General features: G+C 30.4%; 1 pseudogene; it reads right to left on the reverse strand.

Annotated features, from left to right (window-relative positions):
- LOC129314185 (probable LRR receptor-like serine/threonine-protein kinase At1g56140) overlaps positions 1-7,182 on the reverse strand; it is an 8,277-nt pseudogene extending 1,095 nt beyond the window's left edge.
- Between the last annotated feature and the right edge of the window lie 3,973 nt (positions 7,183-11,155).

Consider the following 11,155-nt stretch of genomic DNA (forward strand, 5'->3'; position numbering starts at 1 on the left):
TTGATGAGCTTATCTGGGCAGGGATAGTACCACTGAGGTTGTTATTTCCAAGAGATCTGAAATTGGAGAAAGCAAATCATGCTTTAATCCAATCATGGAAGCATGTCAGGAAATCCATAATTTAATTACTCAGGCATGGCATATATTTTACAAGTATGCTAGTGAACTCAGATTGAAAAGTGATCTCTGAATCTGTCCCGTGATTGTTGAAGCTCAAATCCCTGAAGAACCAGCATACATGTAACATGTATGATATGGTTTGAAAGACAAATACAACTCAAGACCATTGATCAATAATAGTAGCAGCAAAGCAGCAGTAGTAAATGGTAATAGCAATTATAATGATTCCACCATACAAAGTTGGTCATATTGGAGAGAATAGAAGGAAAAACGGAAATTGGACAATTAGTGAGGAACCCTGGTGTGGTGAATTAACGAGTTCCCTGAGCTAGTAGCACAGACATCGAGTTCCAATCCTAAATCACTCAGCTTTATGAACATTTCATTTTGATAGAATTAGTATAAAAAAGTAAGGCTTGTCCTTATATTGATATATTCAGATTGGAGATATCCTCTGATTATATTGTTTTCCTGGCAAACAAATTGAAGAAAAATGGCAGCTATGCTTCTGCAATTATCATTACATAATTAAAAAAAAATGATATAGGCCATTTATAGGGACGATGGCTACATAGTACAGGCCAACCAACTAGAATTTCAAGAAACAACAGAATTAAGAGACACAAATAGATTAAGGAAACTAAGAAAGGAAATAATGAAAATGATAGGCAGACTTGATTGAAATTGGCAAATTTAATCATCTGATTGCAGGGACAGCAGCGCAAACAGCTAGTAGTAACTATCCTGTATCTCCAATGCAAATTTAATTTTATGGATAGTTTATGTGTATCTGAAGAGCTACATAAACAGGTAATACTCACAGCTGGGTCAAATTTTGAAATTCACCAATATTGGATGGAATTGAATCAGAAATATTGTTATTCCTCAATAGCCTGCAAGATTTGTAACGAGATTGTTATGCTACATTCAAAAGGAAAGAAGCGGGGGATTATCTCTATTTAGCTGGAAGACTCCGAATTATTAGACAGGCCATGTCTATAAAACTTACAAGGTATTCAAAGACTTCATATTTCTTATAAATGCCAGTGAGGAGCTCCCATTAGATATTTCACTTATTCTCCTACATTTGAATATCATATAATTAGCTCCAATAAATGCACAGAATGAATGGAAGCAAATAGTTATGGCACTCACAACTCTGTAAGAGAAGTCAGATTGCTAAATGATGGTGGTATTGGTCCTTCAAAAGAATTACCCAGAAACCTCCTACCAAAACATACAGCAATTCTGTTTAGTGATTACACAAAACAAGTATTCATACTTCACATCCTAAAGAGTTTTCTGTATATAATTTATTTATAATATAGAAAAAATTAACTACTCTTTTCATAGAAATGGAATTCCATGATGAAAAGGAAAACAAATCAATAATATAAATAGTCATCCAAAAGCTATATTTTAATGCCAAAAACTCGTTAGCTCAAAGAAGCTTTCAACCCCTTTGTCAATCCATTAGGGAAAGCCCCAAATTATTTGCTAAAGATGTGACAGAATAAATTTCTGATTAAACTAGTAAACTTGCAGATTAGCAAGACAAACCCAATGTTCAATGAAAATGCCACTTCATAATTGAAAAAAGGTTCAACTTCTTTTTTAAAAAAACAAAACAAAACAAAAAAAAAAGGTTACTGATAATGTAAATCTTACAAGTCTATCAGCTTAGACCAACTTCCTATGAAGTCAGGTATCCTGCCTGTGAGTTCCATGTCTGAAGCCCACCTGGACAAACAAGTAAACTTTTTAGTTATTGTCATCAAGATGATACGAGAGACCAAAAAACGGGAGGGAGATAGTGATATCTTACAATGTTTTCAGGTTTATAAGATTAGCAAGAGTGGGAGGAATCTGACCACTAAGCCCCGAACTATCTAAGTGGCTGCAGATAAATGTTCGTTGGAATTTATATCATCTTTTTTAAGATAAAGAAAGTTATAACAACTTTTGATGATAAATTTGTAAGATGATGCATTTTTACGTGAAAGGATATAACAGCTGACATGATCCAGAACCAACTCAAGGATTATAAAACATAAATTAAACAAAGCCCATGGCTTAAAACTTATGGAGATGAAAAAACCTATTCTTATAAGCCCAATGAGGGACTTGTAATTCGGTCATAAAAAAAGTACAGATGCACAGACTGCTGTGGAACTTACAGTTGTTGAAGTTTCACCAGATTCCCTAGTTCGGATGGGATAGAACCTGAGAAGTTGTTTGATCCAAGAGCCCTGCATAATTCACAATAATTAATTGGATCTTGAACAGTATCATCCGGATATACTTCTCACAAAAATCATGATTTTTATAAAACAGAATGGTCTTCAAATTAAGCTGCGTGGTATGTCCTTCTTTATCAATTCCAGATGTTCACAAGACCCGTTTGAAAGGAAAAGGACAAGAAAACAACATTACATCAGAATAATATGATAGAATCAGAATCTATGGAAAGGGAAAAAAACACCAAGCTGTCATTTAATCACTAGCAAAAATAGTTTAAAAAATACAAGAGGCGGAAAAGGAAATTGCCGCAAGGAAAAGCGGATAACGTACAATGATATTAAGTCGGTAAGATTTCCCAATTCCTTCGGAAGCTTCCCTGATAAAGAATTGATGCCAAGGTTCCTAACATGGATAAATTTACATTAACTGCGAGTTCCCTGAGTATGTATCATAAAGTACAACAAGCAAGTCCAATTCTCTCCTATTTGAGACAGAAACATGAGTCACTACCATTGTATCAATCTGTATGGTTTGAAAGTTTGAATTTTTTTTTCTTCTTTCATTTAAATTAAACGAAACTATTATTAACATTTAATAAACTATGCCCCCAAAAAAAAACTGAACAGCATAAATTTGCTCAAATTGACCATCTTTCCCGCCAGAAATTGGAGGACCCTTAGATACAAGAAGTACATAACTTCTAATTAATTGGCCTTACAAGTACTGCATGCGAGTTAGATTTCCAATGGCTGGAGATAGAGAACCCGTCAAGTAATTCTGGCCAAGGTTCCTGAATGCAATTTGAGGAAACTTTAGCATGCTAAGAGAGACAGGGGGATTAACAAGAAAAAGAATCTATTAATTAAAAACATAAAAATAAAAACCCTTTCCAGGAATGTTAGCAAGAATTTGAGTGAAACCAAGCCTGGAAAACTGGTGAGGCAAGAAGCTTACAAATTGGTAAGGTGAGTCAGAGTCCATAGCTCTTTTGGGATATCCCCAATAACATCCAATGCAAAACCCTCCTGCCATAAAAATGCCAGAAACAAGCGGGAATAGTTTGGAGATAAGGAAAAAATGTAAACAAAACACTGTCAACAAAAGAAGCTAACAGAAGATAGAGACTACACAGTCCAGTAATGTGGCAAGTAGAGCCGGTGGAACAGTCGCATTTGATGAATGGATTTAAGTTATCAACCGCGGTGGTGTTGTCAATGGCTTGTCCGCTGCATAGCTCCCCGCTTATATTCCACACATTTGCTAATGACGATATACGCCATTTGTTGAAGATTGAATTCAAAGTTCTCGCTACATAAAATGTTCCAAATTTTGATAAAATTGCAAAAGATACGATAGAAAATTTCCCGTTAAGTTTTGCATTCTTCCGAAGAGCAAAGTGAAAACAAAAAGGGAAACAACTCTCTATTGAAATACTCCCCTCAAGCTTTGTTTCCTCTTTTCTTTTATTATCAGATGCAGCCTCTTCTTACATGCATGCGTACATGCATATATATTATTAGGTAAAGGTGCAAATTTAGCACAAACTATTTTTCAAGAAGTATTTGATAATCCTAAACTATCAAATAGTGTAAAATAAATCAACGAACTTTTGAAAATAGAGTATCTAGTAGCCCGGCTAACGGACGTTTATGTGGGACCCACAATGACACGTGGCATGACACGGGACGCGACACGTCAGCATGGTAAAAGTGTAATTTAGCCACGAACTATTTTTCGAAGAATGCTGGGTAGCCTCTATTATAAAAAAACAATTATCCAACACCTTCCTCTCAATTTTGACCAAATATTATTTATTTTCATACTTATGAGGCCCACAAAACATTAATCTCTCATCTTCTTGCCTTCGTTCTTACTTAATCTCAACTCAAGAAGAAGAGATTCAAAGAGTTCTTATTTAAAGATATTCATGAAGAGGATGCTAACAAAGTAGAAGAAATAATTCATGAGTAAATTAAGCTAAAATCAAGCTTTTTTCATGCATAGTAAAATCAAGCTTCTATTTCGTTGACATCATTCTTGTGAATGTCTTTAGATAAAAACTCATTGAACCTTTTCTTCTGGAACTTATATTGAGAACGAAGGCAAGAAGATTAAAGAAATTAATGCTTTATGGGCCTCATAAGTATGAAAATAAATGGTTTTTAATCAAAATTGAGAGAAAGGTGTTGAATAATCTATTTTTTTTATAGTAAAAAGGCCACCCAACGCTCCTAGAAAAATAGTTCGTGGCTAAATTGCACATTTACCATGCTGATTTGTCGAGCCCGTATCATGCCACGTGTCATTGTGGGCTCCACATAACGTTCATTAACTGAAGTTAACGGCGGGCTACTGGATGTTCCGTTTTTAAAAGTTCGTGATTTATTTTGCACGATCTAATAGTTTAGGCTACCAGATGATCCTCGAAAAATAGTTTGTGACCAAATTTACTACTTTACTATCCTATATTATTTTTAAATTAACTAATAAGCCATTGGAGTAGACCAAAAAAATAACAATAATAATAATCATATAAATAGTAAAGATTTTTTTTTTTAAAGAATGATAGTTAGATCCTAAAATATTAAATAATGACAATGAAGTCCAAAAATTTTTTGGGAGAAAATAAGTTAAAATATCAATATAGATAATTACAAATTAAAAAATTTCAATTATAAATAAGTGTTTAAATATTAAATGTAACTCTTAAATTATAACAAAAATTTATGTTTATAATTATTTGAATTGATATTTATACTTTATTTTTTAAAAAAGTTTATCAAAATCTAACTGTCATTCTTCATCTTTTATGTGCTTGAATAAAATTATAAAATATATCTCTATAATTAAATAATATAATAGAATAATAGATTTTATATCTGCTATTTTTTTACAACTATTGTGTATCTAATATGATTGATTAACCCAAATTGAACTATTCTTAAGTCCAGATAAAAAAAAAAATCACATGTTAGTTTCTTATGATAAAGATAAGTTAGGAAGAAATAAATAAACATGATTTTCTTCCTTGATTAAAGTGATATAATAATTAAACAAATAATATTGGGTATGATCCATAAATATTAGGAATAATTACAAACAAGTCACATATAAGAGAGTTAATTACTATAAGGTTCATTGACATTTGAACTAAGAAAAATAACAATGTATTGTATTATCAATTACCTTAATTCAATTGTTAATGAACCTCTTAATAATTTCCTTGTGTGAGACCTTATTATAATTCTCTCTAAATATTATTATATAAATACACTTGGATTTACTTTATTTATATACTCCCAAACTTATCTCAAAACTATTTTAAAATATAGAAGTAAATCTTATATTACTATTATCAATTATTTAATTATTGTTTTATGATTAATTATTTTAAAATATAATGCCAGATGATAGAATAAAAAAAATCTACTAAGATGACATGAAAGATGAAACCTGCCTAGTTTTGACCTTTCATGCTGTTTGCAATTAGTGCGCCAAGGTTGTGGGGTCATATTATTACTGTCAAATGTCAATATTGTTGTGGCAACCATGGTATAATTTCAAAGAAAAAGATTGTTCATTGTTCTAGGATTACTGCGATCACCCTTTCTATCATTTTCTATGAATTTTTAAAAAATAATAATTATAATTAAAAATATAAATTTTTAAAAATTTAAAGAAAGATTAAAGTCATCTTTACTCTTTTAGTTGTGTGTGTGTTGGGCTAAAACATAATTTTGGCTTCAGTCTTAAACCATGCTTCATAAAGAAGAGAACTAAATTGTTTGAGCTAAAGTCAAACTTTTGACCCAAATTCATCCACACTAAAATCTAACAAGTCTCCTGCACTTAGCAGAGCGACAGTACACGAAAGAAACAGCACAGCCACAGTAGCATTCTCCTTCTGTTTTTTTGTAAAAGCTTTCTTGGCAACTTTTAAAAATTATATAACGTAACTCGTACTGTTAATAAAATTATAGGGAATAACTTTAAAAATTATATAAAAAAATATTTATTGATCTTTTTATATAATTTTTAAGGTTTTTTTTTTTATTTTTAATCAATTAATAGTTAAAATTAACTTTTGTTAATAGTAAGGGTTAAATTATATTATTTTAAAATTTAAAAATAAATATTATAAAAACTCCTGTAACTATTATTTATAGCCAATTTACTTTTTAATTTTATAATTTTTTTTATAAAAAAAACAAAGAAGGAAAGTTGCAAATTTTATGTGTGATCATACGTCATGCTGAGGCACTAAGCCATAAAAAAGAAAAAGGCGGAGAGAGAAAACTTTAATGGCAATGTTTTGAAAAGTTTGATCTCCAAGTTACATGAAGTGCCTCCAAATTTAGTAATACGAGAAGCCTAAATGCCTCTTTTTCATCATACAAGTTAACCTGATTTTTTTTTTTTACCAGTAAATAAACTGACCACATTATTTGCATATTACTCATGAACAAGACAAAGTTAACTGACCTTATGGGTTATGAAAAATATTCTCATTAACTAGAGCCGTTGATGAGAAGTGTAAGCTTTTCGAGGAAAAACTAACTCTCTCTCTCTCTCTCTATTATATGTATGTATGTATTTGTATGTATATCAGAGAGACAAATCAAACAAACAAAAGAGAATGCCAAAAAAATAGACACAGTACAGATGGAGAGAAAGAGAGAGGTAATTAAGTACAAATATACCTTCAGAAGGATCAGTTGTGACATTTTGAGCTTGCGATACAGTAAGCAAGCAGCTGAAGAACACACAAAAAGCAGAAGCAATTGCAAAAGCTATCGCTGCTGAAGAAGCAGCAGCAGCCATATGAAGCTGATCGATGATGCAACTCTAATATGGCTTGCTATACATATATAGAATTCAGAAGCAGAAGAAACGATAAGAGATATTCGCAAAAAATTAACACATAGCTTGGTGGTAGGGTTTTGCAGAATATAAGCAGAGCCATACAGGCACTTATATATATATATATATATATATAAATTTTGCAATAACTTCAAGTTTTTTTATGGCCCACGTCATCAATTGATCCCTTCTTTATGTTTTTTTCACAACAATTATATTTTTATAAGGATCAATGAATATTTTAAATCCTAAACTATTATATGAATAGCATCATGGATCCTAAGTTTTTAAATTAAAAAAAACACTTATCTCAACTTCTAAATTCCGAGTGATTGAATTTTATCGTTAAGTTAGAAATAATCATTGCTTTTAAAGTTGTGGGGTCCAGTTATAAACTGATGCAACCTCATCTTAAAACCTTAAAATTAACGATTGACATTATTTTAAGAGTTCAAAATTTAGAAATTTAAGAGAGTTTTTTCACATTTCAAGAGTTTAATGTTTATGATATTATGCATACAATAATTTAGAGTTTAGAATGGTCATCAAATTTTTTATAATGATTATTTAATTTTTTTCCAACTATTTAATTTGGATTTTTTAAAATATAATTAAGGACAAAGATAATACCCTCGTCTTAAAAATTATTTAAATATTTAATATATTTTTTTATTAAATATCGTTTCAAAAATTGATATAACTTGTATTGCTGATACATAGAGATGTATTGCTGATACATAGAGATGCTAATGCAATATAATAAGTTAGGAAAATTATACCTAGATCCCACAGAAAAGAATTTATTATTAAAAATTTTATAAAATTTACAAAATATTTTAAAGTCTTAAATTTTGTGCATTTACAAGTTGATTAGAACATTTATAATTGGGCAGCAGGCATTCACAACTTACAAAAAAAAAAAAAAAGAATGACAATTTGTAGTATCAAGTTGTAAATGCCCGTTGCTTAGTTATAAGTGTCCTTAATTAAGTTGTAAATGCACAAAAATTTGATATTTAAAAATATTTTATGAATTTCATGAAACTTCTTTTTAATAAATTTTTTTTGTGAGTCTTATATATAATTTTTCCTAATAAGTTTGGCCTATTAAATGAGACTCGTTTACACAATGATTGTATTTAATTTACAAATAACTATTTTATTAAATATAGGGAAACTTACAAATAAGGACCTACAAAAATCAATAATGACTGTTAAAGATTGTAAAATTTTGAAATTGAATTTAAGTATCAAAGTTCTTTTCTGAAATTTTATAAATAATTTTTATGACTAAAATACCCTAAAAGTAAGTGACTATAATATGCATTTTAGATAGGGGTATTATAATCAAAACATTATTTTTTAAACTGCAAGACAGAATCATGGTCCTACAATTCAATTTCAATATTTTGTGATCACCAATAGTCATTACTTATTTTTGTAAGTCTTTAATTGTGATTTTCTCTTAAATATAACACTAACTCAACTTGTTGTGAGTGACAAATTTGGTTAGGAAATCCATACTTTGAAGGAGAAAATATCTACAATATCAGTGGAAGTCTATTCCTTTCTACTCACCAAAAAAACTATTTAAGTATATCATTTACAAGAAATCGAATTCAATAATATATTTGGTATCCTTTATATCATCCTTTTATACAAGGGTAAAGGCTTTTTATTCAACTCATTCTTGCGACTTCTAAATGTATTGGTTTTGCAATCCAAAGCATTTTAAATGATTTTTTTTTTTCTTTTTAAATGAGGTTAGTCATGACAATATCTTATATCTTGTTTTCGACTTTGCCTAATAACAAGGATCATTATTTTTTAAAGGAAAAATTACGTTAAGGTTACACACAACACAATTAAATATTATAAGGTTAATCAATGACTGAGCAAAGGAAAATATCGGCTAACATTTGCTAAGTTGTTAATAAATTTTATAATATTTAAATGTATTGTGTGAGATTCACATATAATCTATCCTTTTTAAATTAGAAAGGCAATATAAAAATTAGTTCAATTAATAATATTTAATTCATAATTTATAAAATTGTGAGTTTAAATTTCACTCCTAATATAAAGATTATATTATGAAATTCAACTTATTTAAATTTACAGTAATGAAAGATAAAGCATGGTAGGTGATGTGTCTCACTCAGTCAACTTGTCATCTGCTAACTGCCACCCGTGAAGACTCGCACGTAGACAATAGCGTTGGAGAGGGGTACATCTAAGTTCGATCAAGTCCTCTTGCGGGAGGCAAAATTATATTGGACGACGATTCATTACAGACCACGCCAGGTCCTTTTGTTTTCATTTTTTTCTTTTTATTTCCATTTTTATAATACTCAATTACTCAAATGATATATTTATAAGACTAAATAAAATTTAATACTCTTTTTTTAAAAATAAGAAAACACAATAATTAGTCTCTATAATTTCATTGAGTTTTAGTTTTAGTCCTTGTAATTTTTTTAACTATAAGAACATGAGTAACAAATGTCACTCAATCTTGTTAAAAGAAACTGTAATAAATAGAAACATTGAAAAATTACAATGACTAAAAATAAACCCTATGAAATTATAGTGATCAATGATTGTATTTTTTTAAAAAAATTAATTTATAAAAGTGTTTGGACTGGATTTGGTGCGTTGGGCCTAAAAGAGGAATTGCAGAAGCCCAATCCACTTTTGTGAGAACACAGGCCCAATGGCTAGCTAATCTTGTTAAGATTGGATGGAACATCATGTTTAGGGAGCTCATGACCTAGTCTATCCTACTCTTCCTATTGCTTGAAATATATGGTGCACTCACCCTCACCTCTTCGCAGGATGAGTGCACCATCAATGATTTGATGACATGAAGAGTTACTTGCTCCTTTAGCTCCAAAATTCAAATTTGAAGGAGCGCACTATTGCCATTTTCTACCAAAAAATAAAAAAGCAACAAGCATGTAACCTAATCAAACAAACTTGCCCGGTGTAAAAATTAGACTTTGACCTAGTGTCACCTCAAGCTAGCTCAGTGCAACTCTTTATATCATTATAAATTAGGCTCCTAGGCTATTTTATGTTATCTTTTCCCTCCATCTATGAAGTGCTCCTTGTATTTACTCATCAATAATGTAGTCTGACCTTATGCGTCACTGGGCATATTCTTAGTTTCTTACTTTGATTTGGCAATCCAAGAAAATTATGGTAAAGGATCTTGGAACCCACACAATCATTTGATCTAACTCTCATCTTAAGGATCGACTCCTCTCTCGATTCCAACGGTTACTACCAATACCATGTGAATTTACTAACTACTTCTCTCCCTAGAAAACTCCTGCTAATAATCATGCTATGCACGCATATCACATGTTTATGCATTCTAGTTAACAGTTCATCTCATATACATTCCCATATCCATACTCATATACTCCACATACTCCACATGTCAAACATCCTATTTGTCAATTTCACAACATGCCATCAATCAAATCATCAATCACATAAAGGTGGCATGCATGAGCTTTTCATTTTAAAAACCATTTCACAAGTTCATCATTTTACCAAGCATTGCATCAATAATTAAAATATCAACCATTTTCACAAAGAATAATTAATATTCAATTATATAAAATAGGTTTCCTTCAATTATCTTAAAATTTGAGAGATCAAAGGTTTACCTCTTACAATAGCAACTTTCAAAGCTTCTCACAAGCTTTAATGGTGCCAATTTGAATCACACTACAATCATAATACAAGGATCTCATCATTATCCCATTTTTTGAGTTTACCAACATTAATCTCTACATTCTTTATTCTATCAATCCCATAATTCACTAACCATTCATACCCAATAGGTTTATTATGTTTCATTGACCCATATTATCATTAATAAGTCATCTTACCACTATTAATGAGCATCAAACTCTTCCAACAACCC

This window comes from Prosopis cineraria, unplaced genomic scaffold (assembly GCF_029017545.1).
Source record: "Prosopis cineraria cultivar Desert tree isolate PC_DT_omini unplaced genomic scaffold, ASM2901754v1 PC6, whole genome shotgun sequence".
Taxonomy (NCBI): Eukaryota; Viridiplantae; Streptophyta; class Magnoliopsida; order Fabales; family Fabaceae; genus Prosopis; species Prosopis cineraria.